This window comes from Quercus suber, unplaced genomic scaffold (genome assembly GCF_002906115.3).
Source record: "Quercus suber isolate HL8 unplaced genomic scaffold, Cork oak 2.0 scaffold_76, whole genome shotgun sequence".
Taxonomy (NCBI): domain Eukaryota; kingdom Viridiplantae; phylum Streptophyta; class Magnoliopsida; order Fagales; family Fagaceae; genus Quercus; species Quercus suber.
Window position 1 is genome coordinate 922007 of NW_027069541.1, and position 21114 is coordinate 943120.

Genomic DNA, 21114 nt, shown 5'->3' on the forward strand with positions numbered 1-21114 from the left:
AATAGCACTAAAACTAAATATTACAAATTTGATTCTTTGAACACAAAAGAACGATTTTCATCCTTTCAAAAAAAAAAAAAAGAACGATTTTAATTGCAAAAGCCACAAGACGAGGTGAGGGAGATGAGAGAGTTGCGGCCTTGTGAGTGGAGGACGGCCTGGCGAGGTGGGGAAGAGCAGCGGCGTCAGAGGAGGGAGGAAAGACCTGGCGATTTGGTGATTTGGGGCTCGCCTGGCGAGGTGAAGAACGGAGCGACACCGGTGAGGTGAGTGCAATGAGCAATGCCGCCGGCGAAGTGAGACTGCGAGTGGAGTGAGAGTGAGAGCGAGGGTGAGGGTGAGGGAGAGAATGGGAGGCGGCTTGGGAGAGAATGAGAGGGTTAGAGAATGGGTCTGAGGGTGAAAAATGACTATTTATACTTAGGGTTTTTTTTTTTTTTAATATTATATATACGGGTCGGGTTCGGGTCGGGTATGCCTAATACTCGGACCCGACCCGAACCGAACCCGCTTCAGGTTTTTTAATGAAAACCCAGACCCGACCCTAATGTTAAATGGGTCGGGTAAAACCCGACCCATTAGGGTCGGGCCGGGTCACGGGTACCCGCGGGTCGGGTACATTTTGCCATCCTTATGTAATGGCCCCCCCAAAATTTTGAAATATATATATATATATATATAATTATTTTAATTTTTTTCAAAATTTATTCTACAAAAATATGAGTTGGCCCCCCCAAATATTTGATTTAGTCCAATGATGCTCTTAAAAAAAAAAATTGGTCTAATAATTATAGAGACATAACATTATTTTTCACAATTCTATTTTTTTATTGTAAAATATGCTTTTATATCTGTTAAATATTTGATAAAGTTTGGCACTAAACATATTTGAATCTATATCTTTTTCAACCAGTTATGTGGCAATTAACAAGTTATTGACTCATTAAAAAAATAATATCACTAAAACTATACATGAAATGTCTTTTTAGTTACTACATAATGGGTTAGAGCAATATAGCATCAAATATGTTTGAAGCTTAACTTATTCCTCCAAGTTTTGGATCATTTATGTTTTTAAAAATTTCATTAGTTCAATTGAAAGATTTTTTACTTTAGTATAAAATTTGATAATTTGTATTAAAAATGAAATTTTTTAAGAATTTCACTATATAAAAATAGTAAAAATGAATTTTATTTTATGAAAGATCGCCACCAAACATAATTTTGATTAAAATTGCTAAGCTCTTTTTGTTTTTGTTTGGTGTGTGTATATATAACTTATCAAATAAAAAAGTGTGTTTATATAATAAAAAAGCGTGTGTATAAGTGTATGTGGGGTTATCTTAATAAATATATTAGAGTTGCAACTTGGCCCCCTCAAACGAAAATTTCTGGCTCCGTCCCTGACCCATTACAAGATAACTTTACACCCAATGATTCCTACCTACTACAAAATAACTTCACATCCACAAACCACTACTAAAACTCAAATTTGCTACCATTACTCCTATTAAAATATGGCAACCAACTCTCTTCTTCTTCTCCTTTTTTTTTTTTTTCTCCTCTCCTTCACGTTAGGACAAGTGGTCCATAATCTCCCATACAGGGTCCACCTCCCTTCTTTCCTTCGGCGCTAAGCATGAATCTGGATCAAAACAGAGAGACCGGTACTAGCTTTAGTCGGTGGTAGGGAAAACAAAAAAGTAGCGGCCAATGCGAGGTTGATTTTCAGGTCAAAAAGTGCAAATAATGTGGTAGTGCGTATATAATATACCAAATATAATTAAAGTTCAAATATCATATTTTACCTATTTCATATTTCTAATTTTAATAATTTTAATTTTCTCTTTTTCTAATAACATGTAATATAATTAAAGATGAATTTTTAAATGTAATAAAGCATAATAATAGTCTATAAGATAATTTCTTATAAAATATTACAAAATGAACAACACGTTGTGCATAACATTGGTTATTCACAACAAATTGAGAAAGCGGAGGATCAAAATTCACTCATTTATTAGCAAACCCAAGGCATTAGAGGAATACATAAAACATAACTGAAACACAAGAGTGTGGGGGGAAGCTTATAGAAGCCTTTTATAAAATGGAAATCACAAAGGTTATAGCCATTGTGCCAAACAATTGGAAATGGAAAGCACAATACTGGAAATCATGGGTCTTCGTCTATTGAATTCACATAGGGTATGTTTGGTTGAAAGTGAAATAGGAAAGATATAAAATAAAGGAGAAAAAAAATATGACTAGTTGTTGTTTGGTAAGAAGAAAAATGATGGAAATTTTTTGGTGGGACTCAGGCATTTTTCTCTTTGGGCCCATAAAAAATTCTTCTCTCCAAATTGGAGAGTAAATAGGTGTGGAAATGCCTATTGCCAGCACAATAACAAAATTGTCCAAAATTTTTAATGCTTCTCACCTACCTCTAGCCACTTCACGACACATTTAATGAGTAATTCTTAGGCATTTTCGGAGTATCAAGAATGGTATTTTCTCATTTCAAATTCATAGTAGGGTCCACTTATTAAATTCATAGTAAAATCTACCGTGAATATGAGAGGAAAGAGCACTATTTTTTTGTACTCCGAAAGTACCTAAGAATTTTCCACATCTAATACCTCTCCTTGCACAGCTCTACAATAATGTGTCTGACCCTTCTCTCTTTTCTATTTTTCCTCTTCTTATCACTCTCTCTGTACAGCACAAAGGAGGTTTTTGTTGCCCAGTTACAGTACTTTTAGCAAAAAAAATTCAGTTCACAAACAAACACTTACCAATTTTCAGTTTCAGTTGGGTTGGTTTTAGAGAAGATGAAAAAAAATAAATAAATAAAAAAGAGAGAAAATGGAAGATAAAACAAATTTTGTGAATGTTTAGTTGGAGAGAAGAGAGTGGAAAACCGGTAAGATTTAGGTGTTTTTTCCCCTAACTTATCAAAATATTTTTTATTCAAATAGGGAAGAAAACTAGAGAGAAAAAGGGAATACAAAAATTTATTGCTTTTAGGACCATAATGCCCTTCTGTGCAACGTAACTAACGCTCAAGTGGGTTCAAATTTTTTGGTCATTTTCTCTTTTTTTTTTTTTAATAGTCTTTTTCTTATTCGGTTTTTGTCATTTTCTATTACCATCAGTTTTCCGTTTTGCTTTTCTGAATTCTTTTCTTTGGTTTTTGTCCGGAACCTCTCATTCCCGTCTTTTTTTTTTTTCATCTATTTTTTTTTAGTATTTGGTATGATTTCCCCCCTTTTTTTTTTCTAATTTGTTTTTTATTTATTCAGTATTTGGTATGATTTCCCCCCTTTTTTTCTAATTTGTTTTTTATTTATTCAATATGGGCCAAATTTTTGTTTTTTTTACTAGGAGCATGAAAGTAAATTTATTCAAACAATATTTTCTATCGTCTCATTTTTCTTATCAACCAAACAAATGAGTATTACATCTCTCCACTTTTCCATCTTCTCAACCAAACATATATGAGAAAAAATTAAATCTATTCTATTTTCTCACTTTTCTATCCCTTTTCCATTTTCTATCATCTTTCTTTTTCACCCCTCCAACCAAACATACCCTAATTAATCTTAATCATTGTCTTTGTTTGCCTTTCAATAGGAATAAGAAAGCATATAATTAAAATAAATAAAATTAAAAAATAAAAGTTAAATAATAGATTAATTTTTAAGCTTATATAATCTAAAGTCACTAAATTGAAGCCTTTAAGCCTCAGCCTCATGAAACAAAAGAAAGAGCAATTGAAAGTGTGAAACATATTTACATAGAGATAAAAAAAAAAAAAAAAAAGGAGGGCAAAAATGCAGAAAAAAATCCCTTTAAAAAAAAAAAAAAAAAGGATCAACCCTTGTGAGTTGTGACCCACAATTCAACCTAACTTGTCGTTTCAATGAGTTGGGTATAAGTTGACTCTTTCTTTTCGGTCCAGAAATCCCTTCCCAGATCAATATTTTCTCTTTGGGTTTGGGTACGCTCTTAATAAGTATAATCTTTTAGTTGCCAAACAAGCTACTGAACAACCTTAAGGCAGAAAGAAACCAATTAATCAAAGTTCAATACTTCCAAATAAAAACCTTTTCAAAAAAAATTCTTCCAAATAAAAATAAAATAAATTTGTTTCATTATGCTAAAGTCTCACCCAGCTAAATTTTGTAGAGAATTTATTCACGCTAATTCAAGCGATATTTACAATGTTCATAATTGATAATTTGACTCTCCTCAACCTCAGAATATTTATACAGAATCACAGCTGTAAGGCTAAAATATAGGCTTATAAAGTTATTCTTATGCCCCCTGACATGGACTGTCACTTCTCTGAAATGCATGTACTCCAGGGCTATCCAACACAGTGCGAAGCTCGGGTTTTTTTTTTTTTTTTTAAATAGTTTTATCCTTTGGCAAACCAAAGAATGTAGATAGGTAAAAGTTTCTCTAGATGCAGTAAGCATCACCAACTCCCATTTTTTAGCTTATAATCCAAGGAAAAGATTGATATGGTGGATTCCAGTTTGGGTCAGACTTTTTGGTTTATATTTTAAGATCATACCTTCATATATACCAAAACATCTGCAAAGCACGTTCACAAGTGTTGGGCTCTCCAATCAACTGCAAAATTCTCACCACTGTCGTCGTCACTGGATGATTCTTCATGCCTGGACTCCTTGGCAACACCCTCAGATGCTTTTCTCCGTTTGACAGGCCTGGCAACCTGCAGTTCCAATTTCTTCTTCTTCAACATTTCCACTTTCTCCCAATACGTTCTGCAAAAAAGGAAATGGAATGAAGAATATTGGCAAAGAAGATTGGAGAAGCAGGATGTGAAATTTGACCAACAATCACACAGCTGAACATACTTCTGCTCAACAGATTCAGCCTCTTCTATCGTTTCAGCAGCATCGATCTGCAGTTACAATTGAAACAACAGGAAAACAATTTTAAGTTTCTAGTGTGGATAGATAACATGGAAAAATAGAATGCAGAAGTGAACAGTTCGATTATATTTCAACCCTCACCTCCTCTTCCTCAAAACGGTCATCCACCTCCTGCAAGTCCTCTTGAATCAACTTTTCGAATTCCTTGTACTCATCTCTAGCCACAACCAAACAAATTTTCAATGTTATGGTGTGTTCCATGTCATTAAAGAAAAAATATGAAGTAATAGAAAAGAATTTGTTGCATTTGAAACTTTGCCACAGACAGACCACACCTATTCTGCTCTAAATTTATTGATGAATTGGAGAAACCTCCATGAGGTTTAAAATTATATAGCGCCAACCTACAAATACCGCAATAGTCAGACCTCAAACAAATGGGTCTTCTTTCCTGTGGTGGCTCGTTTGTTAAGCCTATTGCAAAAATTAACATTAAGAATAAGGGTCTAATTTTGTGATTTACTAGATGGGTAGGCAACACAATATGCATATTAGATAACTGAGTTATCAATGCAGCCAGTTTTGACATCAAATTTAGAATATTTTCGATATCAATACTACTATAGATATTGGAGAACCATACAACTGAAAGTCCAATTCTTCGATTTGTGGTCCACAGCAGCATTGGATAAGATTTAATCATAGAAGATCTCATAAACAGGAGGTGAACTGCCCTGATTTGTACTCCAGCAAGTCTATGTAATTATAGTTCATGATGGAATTTTATATGGATGTTCAAATGGTGATTTACATATGTTCTAAAATATATTTGATCTAACTAATAACATAAAATCCTTGATCAACAGCTACTAACCAAGACACAACCTTGCAATATTAGCCACCAATTTAAGTCATCCAAGCAGCAGAGCCCATCAAGACAATGATGATATTTATCAGCCATACTAGTTAAAGGACAAGAAAAGGCAAAAAAGGAAAGGGCCAAAAAAAATGAAGAAGTCATAAGGCCCCCTAGTAATTATTTCCCCAAAATAACATCAAAGGCAACCACTGAAAAGACCTCTCTGCATTACAGGACTTTTCTTAAAACTACTCTGTAAACTCTGTTGCAATTTGATAGAGAACCAATATTAGAGCAGATAAAATAAAAAAAAAAAGAGAAAAATTACAATTATATTAACATTTGGCTTGAATAGAAGAGAGCATGAAGATGCAGAGATAACAAAAATGTAGGAACTTACTTGATGTCTAGCTTAACAGGCTTTATGCCGAGTACACACAAGTCAGCATCCTTGTTATCAAAGAAGCCTTCAGGTAGAGCTCCCTTTGCTTGATTGATTTTAGAACCAGCAATGTCTTCTGATGTTGATGTACCCCCCCAGCAGGCCGGATATTTATTGCCTTTCCAGAACTACCATTAGGCAGTCTATCTATTTCACTCACCAAGTTTGAACTCTCCTCTGGTAGAGCAGAAAGCCCAGTCTTTTTGTATAAATCAGTCTCCACTGACTTGAGCGAATCCTTTCCTAATAGTACATTAATAAGTAAATAGAATCCCTTCCTATCAGTAAATAATCACAATTCAAAATCAAATTAAACTAAGGGAATAAATAAATAAATGCCTATTTTGGTCCCGAAATTAAAAAGTTTCAACCAGGTCTCTATGATATTCAAAAGGGTTAATTACACTTTACCAACCTATGGTTTGTGTCAAGTTTGAGTTGCCAGCCAATGTATAAAAAGTTGCACATTACCCACCTGAGATCACATCCTTTAATGTTTTTTCAGGCCCAAATTGTTAAAATTTGTATGTGCAAAATCAAATGCCTTTAAAAGAAGTACCAGAAAATACAATAGCAAACTCACTGAAATCTGAATACATTAAACTTCCAAACCAAAAGCAAATACAATTAGACCTCAAGTGAGTTGAGCATGTTAAACCACAGCTTGACTACTCAAACTTGATACAAACCATGAATGGAAAGTGTAATTTCCCCAAGCTAAAAAAAAAAATCCAATTAACTCCTTCCATCCCCATCTGTTTAGAAACCATGACAGAAATTGCTGACTTTTTTGGCTATTCAAATCAACAGAGTAAAAATACCTTCTTTCTATTAAAAATGACACACTGGTGAAAAATATCCCAGTGCAATTAAAGTCATGATTCTTAAATAGATTTGAATAGGACTTGATTATAACCTTTTGACTTTCGTAAGGACTTGATTGAACTAAATAAAATAAATACAGAAAAATGATAGTTATTATGATTAAAAGAAAAATCAGATACAAGCTCGTACCGGTTTTTAGCATTTTGGTATCATTGTTGACAAAAACATTTGGAGGGAGCATAGATGATGACTGATTTTTGGGCAGCTGCATTAGCCTTGATAGTATTTATCGCCTGTCCCAGCATAGGCATCCAATTAGTAAATACTCATTAAGAACCGAAGAAATATGGGGTCCAGAAAGATATGCCAAATAAAATATAATCAATACAACAATTGAAAACTTGGCTCAAAATGAAAAATCCCAAAACAGAAAGGCACAAATCAAGGAATATTTAGCAATAACTGATGTGAAATTTTTCTAAACTCCCAACCCCACCCCACCCCCCTTTTCTCTCAATCCATAGAAGAAAATCCTAGGGGTGATATCAGTTCAGTGAAATCAGTGTTTAGGGCATTTTTTACACCAAACCAAGGCTGTCGGTTTTGCCATATTTGACATCAGCACCAAGAAGACATAGGGTAGGAATACCAAAACTGAGCTAATTGTAATTCAATCAGTTTAGTACGGTTGGTTGGTTCTCTAGTTTTTGCTTTCATTTTCTCATCAACCAAAAGGAAACAAATAAAATCAACAGCCTAGTCAATCCACAAACACTGAAATCCTATACAGAAGAAAAATCTCACACTCAAATCAACCACCAGCACCGAAACAGAGGAAAAATATGCAACCCAAGCATATTGCAAAAATCCAAAATACCCTTTTAGTTTTTGAGCATTTGTCACTAAATCGATCAAAACAAGACAATAGAAACCAGCAAATAAAACAGAAAAATTAGGAAGATAAACAAAACAAAAAATATCCAAAGGCTTACGTCAATTACAAAATTGAAATCCTAGAATTCTTTTTGTGTTCTCATTTTTTTATTATCAAAATGCCCAAATTTCCCCCAATGTTCATATGAGAGACTTGGATACAATTAATTGCAGTAGGTGATATGCTCTCAGTAAATTTCATAAGAGAGTGATAGAGAGTGGCTCAGTGGGGGCTTGTCAGCATTGGATCGAGTCGTTTGGTAAAAATCTAAATTAATTATAAAAATTTTAAAAAAATTAAAAATCCTTACTGAAAAACAAACATTAACCGTAAAGGCTCTGCTTGGGAGGAGGGAATAGAATGGAATGGAAAGGAATAAAAAGAATAAGTTTAGAATATTCTTCCCTTCTCTTGTTTGGGAGTTTTAATGGAGGGAATGGAAAGTCCATTCCCTTATTTGGGAGTTTAAGTGGAAGAGAATGGAATAGGTAGGAGGGAACACTCATTCCTCTCTATTCCCTTAAAATCTCAAATTTTCATTCCCCCCGAAATTAGAAGGAATGGAAGGGAATGAAATTAGATTTAATGATTTTTTTATTAAAACTCCCAAAATACCCCTATATATTCAACCATTTATTTTAAAATAAGGGTCTAATAGTAATACTGTTATAAAATGATTATATTTCATTCCCTCCATGTTGCTCCCAAACATGATTACTTACATTCCATTAATTTTCATTCATTTTCATTCCTTTATTTTAAAACATCCAATCAAGGTTACTTAATTCTATTCTATTCCATTCTTTTCCATTCCTTTCCCTTACTTAAATACATTTCATTCCATTCCATTTCTTTCCATTCCCTTATGATCATCTCATTCCATTCCATTCCATTCCTTAACCACTTTCAAGTATCTTTACAAGTACATCATAAAGCATTGCACCCTCCACCATTCATAAAGACAGTGTTATATGGTTTCCTCTTATTCACTTTAACTAGGGAAGAATAGGAAACCAACATCAGACAGTGCCTTCTCTTACACGGAAATTTCTGAATACAGGCCAAATAAGCATAGAGTAACTCTCACAAACATCATCATTGCACTTTCCACACCAAAAAGGTGGGAAAAAACCTTAGAGCCGAACACTCCGCAAAGTTATGGAAGATCATAATTCATAATGAAGCTATATCTAAACATATAAACCCGTGTATATACATGTGATTTGTTTGTAATCTAATGTTTTTATGAGTGATCATATAAACAAGAGCCTGCGATATATTTACATGTCGATAGTAAAAAATCACCTCATGATGTTTACGAGAAACTGGGTGGGCATCCCAATGGGATTCGGATTTCAAAACGATGTCACAAACCCTACAGACAGGCTGCTCAAGTTCATTGTACCTAAACTTCATCCTAAACAGCTTTCCTTATCAGGGATAAGACCAAAGTGAACCGAGTAGGACCAAAAAGGATTAATGTTGTTGAATATGATCAAAATGGACTGAATAAGACCAAAGTGGACCGAGTAGGACCAAATAGGATCAATGTGGGCAAAATATGACCAAATATGATCAATGTGGACCAAAATGGTCTGAATAGGGTCAAAGTGGACCGAATGAACTAAGGTTAACCGAGTAAAACTAAAGTAGACCAAATAGGATCAGAAATTTTTTACTTTAAAATTTATAAATATTAGTCTTTAGACACATAAAGTAGTTTTTTGTGTATTTCCTTAGAAATATAAAAAGCATTATCAAAGGGTTTAAATTTTATTGCAATTTTTTTTAACCTATGGTACTCATTTTTTTTTGAGTAAATTGCAAATTACACCTTTAAAGTTTGGGTGATTAGATTTTATACTCTGAAGTTTCAAAATTTGGATTTTACCCCTTGAAGTTTGGGGTGTTTGAATTCTACACTTAGACGTTTCAAATTTTGGATTTTACCTCTTAAATTTCGAAAGTGTTTGGATTTTACATCCCAAAATTTTGAAACTTTAGGGTGCAAAATCTAAATACTTTCAAACTTTGGGAAATAAAATCCAAACATATCTAAAATTTAGGGGGTAAAATCCAAATTCAAAAACGTTAGGTATAAAATCCAAACACTCCCAAACTTCAAGGTGTAAAATCCAAAATTTGAAATTTTAAGGTGTAAAATCTAAACACCTCCAAGGGGTGTAATTTTGTTATTATTTTGTGGAAATAAATGTAGGTGAAAAAGTGTGTGAAAATATGTATATTGTTGTTTAAACACTAAAAACTGTTTTAAACAATAGTAACAAACACCCCCTAGGGATAGGGCTGTCCAGCGAGTCAATTGACCCAATCAAATTGACCGGATCTACCCGACCCGAAGCCCAACAGGCGGGTTAAGGAATTTTAAACCCGTAACAATCGACCTAACCCGCTCATAAAATTTAAAAGGAAAAATTTTTTGTACTCACCATTTTTATGCTCAAGATCCGAACACATCTTTCTTTCTCTAATTTGTCTTTCTGATCTCTCTCTCAAACTCCTAACCCTAGCCTCTGCCTTACTGCCGTCATAGCCAAGTTTGCCCTATTGCCACCGTCATGGGTTAAGTTTTGCTTAAACCCACTCCCTTGAAGTAAAGCCTCCTCTAATTTGCTTTGATCTTGTGAAAATCTAATGGGTGGATGTACTGATATTGTGATGGATGTAGACATCCAGTGATGAATGCGGTGATGGTGGGAGGAAGGAGTGGTGGCGATGCTAGCTGAGTCATATTTCTCCTCATTCTTTCTCTTTCTTTTAGTCTCAGGTCTGGGTCTCCTCTTTCTCTCTCTTTCTTTCGGTCTTAGATTTTAAAACAGAGGAAAAATATGCAACCCAAGCATATTGCAAAAATCCAAAATACCCTTTTAGTTTTTGAGCATTTGTCACTAAATCGATCAAAACAAGACAATAGAAACCAGCAAATAAAACAGAAAAATTAGGAAGATAAACAAAACAAAAAATATCCAAAGGCTTACGTCAATTACAAAATTGAAATCCTAGAATTCTTTTTGTGTTCTCATTTTTTTATTATCAAAATGCCCAAATTTCCCCCAATGTTCATATGAGAGACTTGGATACAATTAATTGCAGTAGGTGATATGCTCTCAGTAAATTTCATAAGAGAGTGATAGAGAGTGGCTCAGTGGGGGCTTGTCAGCATTGGATCGAGTCGTTTGGTAAAAATCTAAATTAATTATAAAAATTTTAAAAAAATTAAAAATCCTTACTGAAAAACAAACATTAACCGTAAAGGCTCTGCTTGGGAGGAGGGAATAGAATGGAATGGAAAGGAATAAAAAGAATAAGTTTAGAATATTCTTCCCTTCTCTTGTTTGGGAGTTTTAATGGAGGGAATGGAAAGTCCATTCCCTTATTTGGGAGTTTAAGTGGAAGAGAATGGAATAGGTAGGAGGGAACACTCATTCCTCTCTATTCCCTTAAAATCTCAAATTTTCATTCCCCCCGAAATTAGAAGGAATGGAAGGGAATGAAATTAGATTTAATGATTTTTTTATTAAAACTCCCAAAATACCCCTATATATTCAACCATTTATTTTAAAATAAGGGTCTAATAGTAATACTGTTATAAAATGATTATATTTCATTCCCTCCATGTTGCTCCCAAACATGATTACTTACATTCCATTAATTTTCATTCATTTTCATTCCTTTATTTTAAAACATCCAATCAAGGTTACTTAATTCTATTCTATTCCATTCTTTTCCATTCCTTTCCCTTACTTAAATACATTTCATTCCATTCCATTTCTTTCCATTCCCTTATGATCATCTCATTCCATTCCATTCCATTCCTTAACCACTTTCAAGTATCTTTACAAGTACATCATAAAGCATTGCACCCTCCACCATTCATAAAGACAGTGTTATATGGTTTCCTCTTATTCACTTTAACTAGGGAAGAATAGGAAACCAACATCAGACAGTGCCTTCTCTTACACGGAAATTTCTGAATACAGGCCAAATAAGCATAGAGTAACTCTCACAAACATCATCATTGCACTTTCCACACCAAAAAGGTGGGAAAAAACCTTAGAGCCGAACACTCCGCAAAGTTATGGAAGATCATAATTCATAATGAAGCTATATCTAAACATATAAACCCGTGTATATACATGTGATTTGTTTGTAATCTAATGTTTTTATGAGTGATCATATAAACAAGAGCCTGCGATATATTTACATGTCGATAGTAAAAAATCACCTCATGATGTTTACGAGAAACTGGGTGGGCATCCCAATGGGATTCGGATTTCAAAACGATGTCACAAACCCTACAGACAGGCTGCTCAAGTTCATTGTACCTAAACTTCATCCTAAACAGCTTTCCTTATCAGGGGAAAAAAAAAAAAAAAAAAACTCAATGTTGGCTCCAATTTGAGAGAATGGCCCGAATTCCAAGCTTATTCATAACGAGAATTCCAATGTTGGTTTCAGAAAAAAGAAGAATAAATAAAAATTATTCGAATACTCAAAAATCTGATTGATGCTAACCTTACGAGAGGAGAATCTATGCGCTTCTCTTTCTTCTTTGCGTTCAATTTCGCCCGAAACACTGCCTTTTTCCTCGCTTGCGCGTCCATTCCAATTAGTGGGTTTTATAACCTATTAATCGATTAGAATTTTCTTCAAAACCAAAACGAAAAACCAAATCAATTTTGATTTGGAGTATGTATAACATAACAGAGATACGCAGAGTGCAGAGTTTGGCTTGGGCCAGCGCTGGATAAGTTACAAGATTCTGAACGACGCCGTTTAATAGGGAAAAAAAAACATTGAATGTACTTAATAGACCGAAGTGGACCAAAATGAACCAATTGAACCGACATTGACTGAATAGGACTGAAGTTGACCTTATTAATTCCGAATGGACCAAATAATACCAAGTGCACAGAATGAGCTGAAGTGGATTGAATAGGACCGAGTAGGACCAAAGTGGTCTGCATAGAACCGAATAGAATGAATAGGACCAAATAAGACCAAAGTAGACCAAAAAGGACTGAGTAGACCAAATAGGACTAAATGAATTGAAGTGGACTGAATAAGACCAAAGTGAACCGAGTAGGACCAAAAAGGATTAATGTTGTTGAATATGATCAAAATGGACTGAATAAGACCAAAGTGGACCGAGTAGGACCAAATAGGATCAATGTGGGCAAAATATGACCAAATATGATCAATGTGGACCAAAATGGTCTGAACAGGGCCAAAGTGGACCGAATGAACTAAGGTTAACCGAGTAAAACTAAAGTAGACCAAATAGGATCAAAAATTTTTTACTTTAAAATTTATAAATATTAGTCTTTAGACACATAAAGTAGTTTTTTGTGTATTTCCTTAGAAATATAAAAAGCATTATCAAAGGGTTTAAATTTTATTGCAATTTTTTTTAACCTATGGTACTCATTTTTTTTTGAGTAAATTGCAAATTACACCTTTAAAGTTTGGGTGATTAGATTTTATACTCTGAAGTTTCAAAATTTGGATTTTACCCCTTAAAGTTTGGGGTGTTTGAATTCTACACTTAGACGTTTCAAATTTTGGATTTTACCTCTTAAAGTTTGAAAGTGTTTGGATTTTACATCCCAAAATTTTGAAACTTTAGGGTGCAAAATCTAAACACTTTCAAACTTTGGGAAATAAAATCCAAACATATCTAAAATTTAGGAGGTAAAATCCAAATTCAAAAACGTTAGGTATAAAATCCAAACACTCCCAAACTTCAAGGTGTAAAATCCAAAATTTGAAATTTTAAGGTGTAAAATCTAAACACCCCCAAGGGGTGTAATTTTGTTATTATTTTGTGGAAATAAATGTAGGTGAAAAAGTGTGTGAAAATATGTATATTGTTGTTTAAACACTAAAAACTGTTTTTAAACAATAGTAACAAACACCCCCTAAGGATAGGGCTGTCCAACGAGTCAATTGACCCAATCAAATTGACCGGATCTACCCGACCCGAAGCCCAACAGGCGGGTTAAGGAATTTTAAACCCGTAACAATCAACCTAACCCGCTCATAAAATTTAAAAGGAAAAATTTTTTGTACTCACCATTTTTATGCTCAAGATCCGAACACATCTTTCTTTCTCTAATTTGTCTTTCTGATCTCTCTCTCAAACTCCTAACCCTAGCCTCTGCCTTACTGTCGTCATAGCCAAGTTTGCCCTATTGCCACCGTCATGGGTTAAGTTTTGCTTAAACCCACTCCCTTGAAGTAAAGCCTCCTCTAATTTGCTTTGATCTTGTGAAAATCTAATGGGTGGATGTACTGATATTGTGATGGATGTAGACATCCAGTGATGAATGCGGTGATGGTGGGAGGAAGGAGTGGTGGCGATGCTAGCTGAGTCATATTTCTCCTCATTCTTTCTCTTTCTTTTAGTCTCAGGTCTGGGTCTCCTCTTTCTCTCTCTTTCTTTCGGTCTTAGATTTTAACTTTGCGGTATTTTTGGTGCTATTTGGTTTTAATCTCATATTTGGGTCTCTGCTTTCTCTCTTTATTTCAGCCTCAAATATGGGTTTGTGGTGTCTTTGGTGCTATTTGGTTTCAATCTCAGATGAGATTTGGGTTTGTGGTATCTTTGGTTTTATTTGATTTCATTTGATTTCTCTAGTTTTGGATTGTGGTTGTGACTTCTGAACTGTGTTCTTTAGGTTTGGGTCTAATTTCTTCTCTGTTGATCTTCAAACTCGAATTCACCTGACAGCTCCAACCTGATCAACCGATGACCCGAGATATCGGGTTTGACTTGAATATTCGGTCGGTCGCAGGTTTAGTTTTCATACCCCCAATCCAATTGGGTTGGTTATGGGTCAACCCTAAACCCCATCCGAACCGACCCGTGGATAGCCCTACCTAGGGGTGTAATTTGCAATTTATCTTTTTTATTTAATTATTTTACAAATATGTTATGTACATGATTCCAGTGCAATATGCGGGATTGGAGGTTTGTTTGTCTTTTAGAAATAGGTGAGGAATTTGTATTTGTCTAAGACTTTAGTGGGAGATTTTGAGAAACAAATACACACACATAAAGGAGAGAGAAAGGGGATCTAACACAAAGGTATATCAAAAACTATAGTGGGAAGTTATAGGAAATTTATCTAATAGTTTTTTTTTTTAATAATTTTATTGAATTACAATTTTAACTTTATTTTTAAGGAATAAAGACTATCTAATTAAATTAGGAGTATTTTTGGATAATTTAGATAATGATAACTATCTTTCTGAATCCTCTTTATATATATATATATATATATTATTATATAGTATATAGTATATAAGCTTTATATATATATATATATAATTATATATTAATCACAAGTTTTCATTTTGCCCATGAAGTGGGTTCTAAATTTCTTCCATCCTATGACCTATTTTGAGTGATTATTTAATCTCTCTTCACGAAATAAGTTTTTTTTTTTTTTTTTTTTTTTTTCACCATTATTGTTCACTTTCTTTATAAGTTCCAATGAGTTTTTCTCTAAAAAAAAAAAAAAAAAGTTCCAATGAGTTCCACTAATGTGGGTGAACACTCAACACCCCCATTTTTTAGCAAATTAATGTCCCAAGAGCAAAATGATGAGTTTACATGTTTTGGAAATTCTGTCAATGATTTCGAGATTAAAATCCACACCACATTAGCTCATCTTAACTTGAGAGCTTGCTTAAAAAAAAAAACTTGAGAGCTTAATGTTCTTTTTATTTAGTTAAAATCAAGGTTTAGATCGAGATGTATAAAAGAACTGAATGTTCAAATAGCGTTAAAATATTATGAACGTTTAGATCCTAATTACAAATTACCAATTCAAGCTTATTATCAAACAATAAATGTGCGGAACATGAACATAAGCTAATGACGTAATGATGAAACAATCTAAACCAAATAAATCATATCCAAGCAGAAATTAAATGGCAAAGATTAAGGGAAGAGAGATGCAAATACAAGGACAACACAATGATGTGTTATCGAAGAGAAAACCGAAACTCTCGGTGTAAAACCTCTCCCCGGCCTCCAAGCGGTAAACAATCTACTAAAGAATGTAGTTGAGATACATGAACAGCAGAAGATCCTTCAAGCCTAATCTACCTAGTGTATCTAAGCCCTCCAAGCTTCTTACTCTAACGAGGTTACGTCGAACCTATTTCTTTTTTAGCTTACCGGATTCTGCTATAGTCCATAGCATCAACTAATAGTCATTGGTCTCTTCCTAACTGCTTCCCAAAACCAAATAGCCTTCTCACATATATGGGTATGGTGAGAAAAGGATTTGGGTAAGAACCTCTCAAGGATGTAACAATGGAGAGGGTGAGAGTAAAGGAATTTGAAGAGTCTCTATGTGAAGATTGTGGATGAATCAATCTTGCTTTTCTCGAGGGTTTCTCTCTCAAAATTCTCTTGGAAACTCTTTACATTTCGTGGGTATAAGGGGTATTTATACTTGGGTGAGAATGGAATGCAAACAGTGAGTTTTTTCCCAACACAAGGTGGTCTGGCAGCTTGCCTCTCGACTTGGCTGAGTCGCGAGTTCAAGCTGTGAGATAACAGAATGGTCAGGCTAGACTTTTGTCCTGTAGTGCTTTAGCTGGCACGATTGTTCATCTTCTCGCACGTTTCACTCGTGTGTTGCATTTGGCGGCTTGCTAGTTGCGAGTCACCCGTAAGTCCCAGCCCGTGAATCTATACAACCTTGCACAATCTTGAGCATTTCTTCACACTCCCTTATTCTCTACCTTCACATGATTCCCACATAAATATAGGATTACTAATTGCTAAATTACAAGTAAATTTGGCACGAAATAAAAACCAACAAGATGGTTGATTAAATTCAACTGTACAATCTCCCCCTTTGGCTATTCCATGACAAAACAGTACAACAAACTCTAGACTTAACGCATGAGTTGGGAACAGTTGATCAAAACTCACTCACACCTAACTTTAGAATCTGTGAAGCTCTTGAACCATAAGAACAAGTATCTCTTGAAACACAACAACACAGTATGGTCATTGTATGCAGAAAACTTGTAATCCAAATGGAGCAAGCACAATGCGATCAAGCAAAAATGGAAATAAGACATAGACCATGGCTTAACCAAACAGGAACAATCACTTATACAAATTGATCACAATGCTCATACATAAGTAATAAACATCCGGACATACAAGCTAATAAGCTCAATTGCAAAGTATCATTTACATGTCCAACACTCAACCAATGCAATAACACTAGGAAATTGCATTAAAGATATAAAATCCAACGAAGGGCACAAGAGTGATGTACTTAAAGAAAATGCATGACATTTAACATCAAGTACTTAAGCTACAAAGTATGGGTATAAAAACCTTAAAAGCTTACAAAAGCAACAGGTACAAACCCTTAACACATACAAATTATCAAAACATAAATATATAAACCAGTTAACCACAAGTTTTCCCAAAAGTATTAAAACCATATCCACAGAAGAGTTTATAAAAACTAGCAAATGGATATCTCAATAGTTGTGAGACGCATTTGAGTTTGGTTGTTGATGGAGTGGAGAAGTCGTTCCAAATTGGAAATCCGATGAAGCACATTTTTAATCAAGTAACTTTGCTTGGTTGTTTGAAATCCAGGGGGAACAGATGGAGTGCCAGTTGATTGCACATGTGTAATTGAAGGATGAGCAGTTGGAGTTTTATAGGTGGATGGCTCATTCTTAGGTGTTCTAGAGAAATGACTCTTGCTTGCTTGAAGAGTCATAATAAATATTGGTCTATAACGCGGTATAATCTTTCCATCTGTCGATGAACGGACACCTTCACGAAGCAAGATCTTTATGATGAGACTGCAAAAAGGAAGACATGTTCGGGCTGCTATTCGAGCTGTTACTTTTCCAATGGTCTGAAAGACATGAGCACAGATGTCGATTGGAACTCCGTTAATTAGATCGCACATAAATTGTGCTCTTCCAAGATTGATGAAGGCGGTGTTAGACAATGGATAGAGGTTGGAGAACATGATCAATTTCAGAGTCGTCAGTTCAGGCGAAAACTGTGCAGTGCTTATAGAGGAACCCTTGCTTGAAATCTCATGCTTAAGTCTAAGAACTTGATTAATGTCATGTAGCTTAGGCTCTCTATCATCGTATGTTGTGAGATCCACATTTGCTGGTTTGGTGATACGAAGAGTCTCCGCAATGTAATCTGAATTGATGGAAAATTCTTTTCCTCTTACCCAACACTTCTACTCTAGTCCTGTGTATCTTGCATTAGAGTAGAATTCCTTAACCAATTCGTTAACCGGGTCCACGTAGTTCNGCGTTTGGGGTGATATCCCTATAGGATTAGGTACGAGATTTAGGACTTTCAAACTTTTTAGTGAAGCTCTCTAAGCAATTGGTGAATGCACCAATCATCTTCATCATGTCCATCACACCGGGATCACCATTTTGACCTCTTGATGGCTCAACAGCCTAAGTCCTCTTGTCATTTCTTGGTCTTCTTGACCTTTGATCAAAAGCATTCTTCAATGCTCTAAGCTTATAGCAATTCGGTTTGGTATGTCCTTGTAATCCGCAATGGTGACAAAAATGATTTGTTCTAGGACACCGTTGTGATCTTGGAAGTGATCTTCCTCTATCTGCACATCTGGCTTCTGATTGATTACGAAATGTATTTAACACCTGTTGATCAGCCACATTCTTCTTCTTTTCAGCCTTAACTTTATCAGGAATAGACTCTTTTACATTCGGCTCTTTGGCCTTTACAAACTTCACTTCTTTGATGACATTGGCTGATAAGCTACTCACTCCGGTATATCCCAATCTGGACTTGTCTGAGGCATGTTTTTGAGATGAAATAACATCATTTAGCTTCTTAGTGGAAACCCTTTCTATCTTGGCATTTGCTTGCACTACCTCTTGCTCAAGAAATCTCACTTTTGTGCAAGCCCTTAATAACTCTCCATTTAGCCTTTCTATCTCACACTTGGCCTTCTTATGTCGCACTAGAAGACTTTGATAGTCCTTTTCTGCTTTCTTCATCTTCTTCATAGCAGCCTTGGCCACCCTTGTGTATTATCCCGACTTTTCAAGGAGTGAGTTGTAATTCTCTTGGAGACCAGCTGTGATTTCATCTTCTTTAACTTCTAATTCTTTAACAACTCCCATTGATTTTTCATCACTATGCTCCCCAAGCTCTTGTACAAGCAAATTCAAGTCCTCCGAAGACTTAACATGAGCAATAGTCATAAAGGCGGATCAATTCCCTTCTCCGTCACAGCTTTCCTCAGAATCATACTTGGATGAATCCGAGTCACTAAGAGTTGCGGCATACACCTTGCTCTTCGATTTTAAATAATTGGGACATTCCTTTTTGAAGTGTCCATGCTCGTTGCACTCAAAGCAAGTGATTCCTTGTGAAGATTGGTATTCCTTTCCATCTTTCTTCTTGAATTTCCTTCTCTCTTTTTCAGAGCTTTGGAATTTCCCTTTATCACCAAATTTTCCCTTGTTCTTGAATTTCAAGAATTTTCAAAAATTCTTCGCCAAATATGCCATATCTTTATCAACAATATCCTCATCCGAAGAGTCGTGAGCTTCGACCCTTTCATTAATTGTCTTAAGAGCAAGAGATTTGCTTTTTCTTTGTGTGGGCAATGACAATTCATAGGTCTGAAGTGAGCCTATTAGTTCTTGAACTTTGATATCATGAAGGTCCTTACTCTCTTCAATCGACGTCACCTTGGCACGGAAGCTCTCAAGCAACAAACAAAGGATTTTCCTTACAACTTTAGAGTCCTCTGTTTTCTCCCCCAAATTAAACTTGCTGATGACCACTTCGTTCAACTTGCTATAGAAAGAGTCAAAGGACTCATCCTCACTCATTTTGAGCTCCTCAAATCGGGTGGTCAGCATCTGCAACTTAGTGTCCTTCACTTTCTTTGTTCCTTCATAAGTTGTCTCCAGCATTTCCCATGCCTCCTTAGCAACAGTGATGTGTGAAATCCTGTGAAATTTTTCTAGAGAAACATCACAGAAAATGGCATTCAAGGCTTTACTGTTAGCGTTAGTTGCCGCAAGAATTGCCTTATCCCAAGTGGATTTAGCAGCCTCCGTCCTAGTCCAACCTACTTCTACAGCATCCCAAACATTATCATCAATAGAACACAAGAGTGCCTTTATTCGGACTTTCCAAAAAGTATTGTTGTTACCATAAAAAAATGGTGGAACATTTAGAGATTGAGACCGGTCCATCTCAATAAGAGGTCAACGATCGCACTAAGGTGTTTAAACCACAAAGAGTGCACCCGCTCTGATACCAATTGAATGTTTAAATAGCGTTGAAAACATTATGAACATTTAGATCCCCAATTACAAATTCCCAATTCAAGCTTATTATCAAACAATAAATGTGCGGAACATGAACATAAGCTAATGACATAAATGATAAACAATCTAAACCAAATAAAATCACATCCACAACAGAAATTAAATGACAAAGATTAAGGGAAGAGAGATGCAAATACAAGGACAACACAACGATGTGTTATCGAAGAGGAAACCGAAACCTTCGGCGTAAAACCTCTCCGCCGCCTTTCAAGCGGTAAATAATCTGCTAAAGAATGTAGTTGGGATACATGAACAGCAAAAGACCCTCCAAGCCTAATCTACCCAATGTACCTAAGCCCTCCAAGCTTCTTGCTCCAAAGAGGTTACGCCGAACCTATTTCTTCTTTAGCTTACCGGATTCCGCTATAGTCCATAACATTAACCAATTGTCATTGGTCCCTTCCTAACTGCTTTCCAAAGTACCAAATAGCCTTTTCATAGATATGGGTATGGTGAGAAAAGTATTTTGTAAGAACTTCTCAAGGATGTAACAATTGAATGGGTGAGAGTAGAGGAATTTGAAGAGTCTCTATGTGAAGATTGTGGATGAGTCAATCTTGTTTTTCTCTAGGGTTTTTCCCTCAAAATTCTCTTTAGAAGCTCTTTACATTTCGTGGGTATAAGGGGTATTTATACTTGGGTGAGAATAGAGTGCGAAGAGTCAATTTTTCCCAAACAGGGTGGTCTGGCAGCTTGGCCTCGGGACTTGGCTGAGTCGCGAGTTCAAACCGTGAGATAA

General features: G+C 35.2%; 1 pseudogene; it reads right to left on the bottom strand.

Annotated features, from left to right (window-relative positions):
- Window positions 1-4127: 4127 nt before the first annotated feature.
- On the bottom strand, window positions 4128-7699 carry LOC112040951 (protein ABA AND ROS SENSITIVE 1-like; annotated as a pseudogene).
- Between the last annotated feature and the right edge of the window lie 13415 nt (window positions 7700-21114).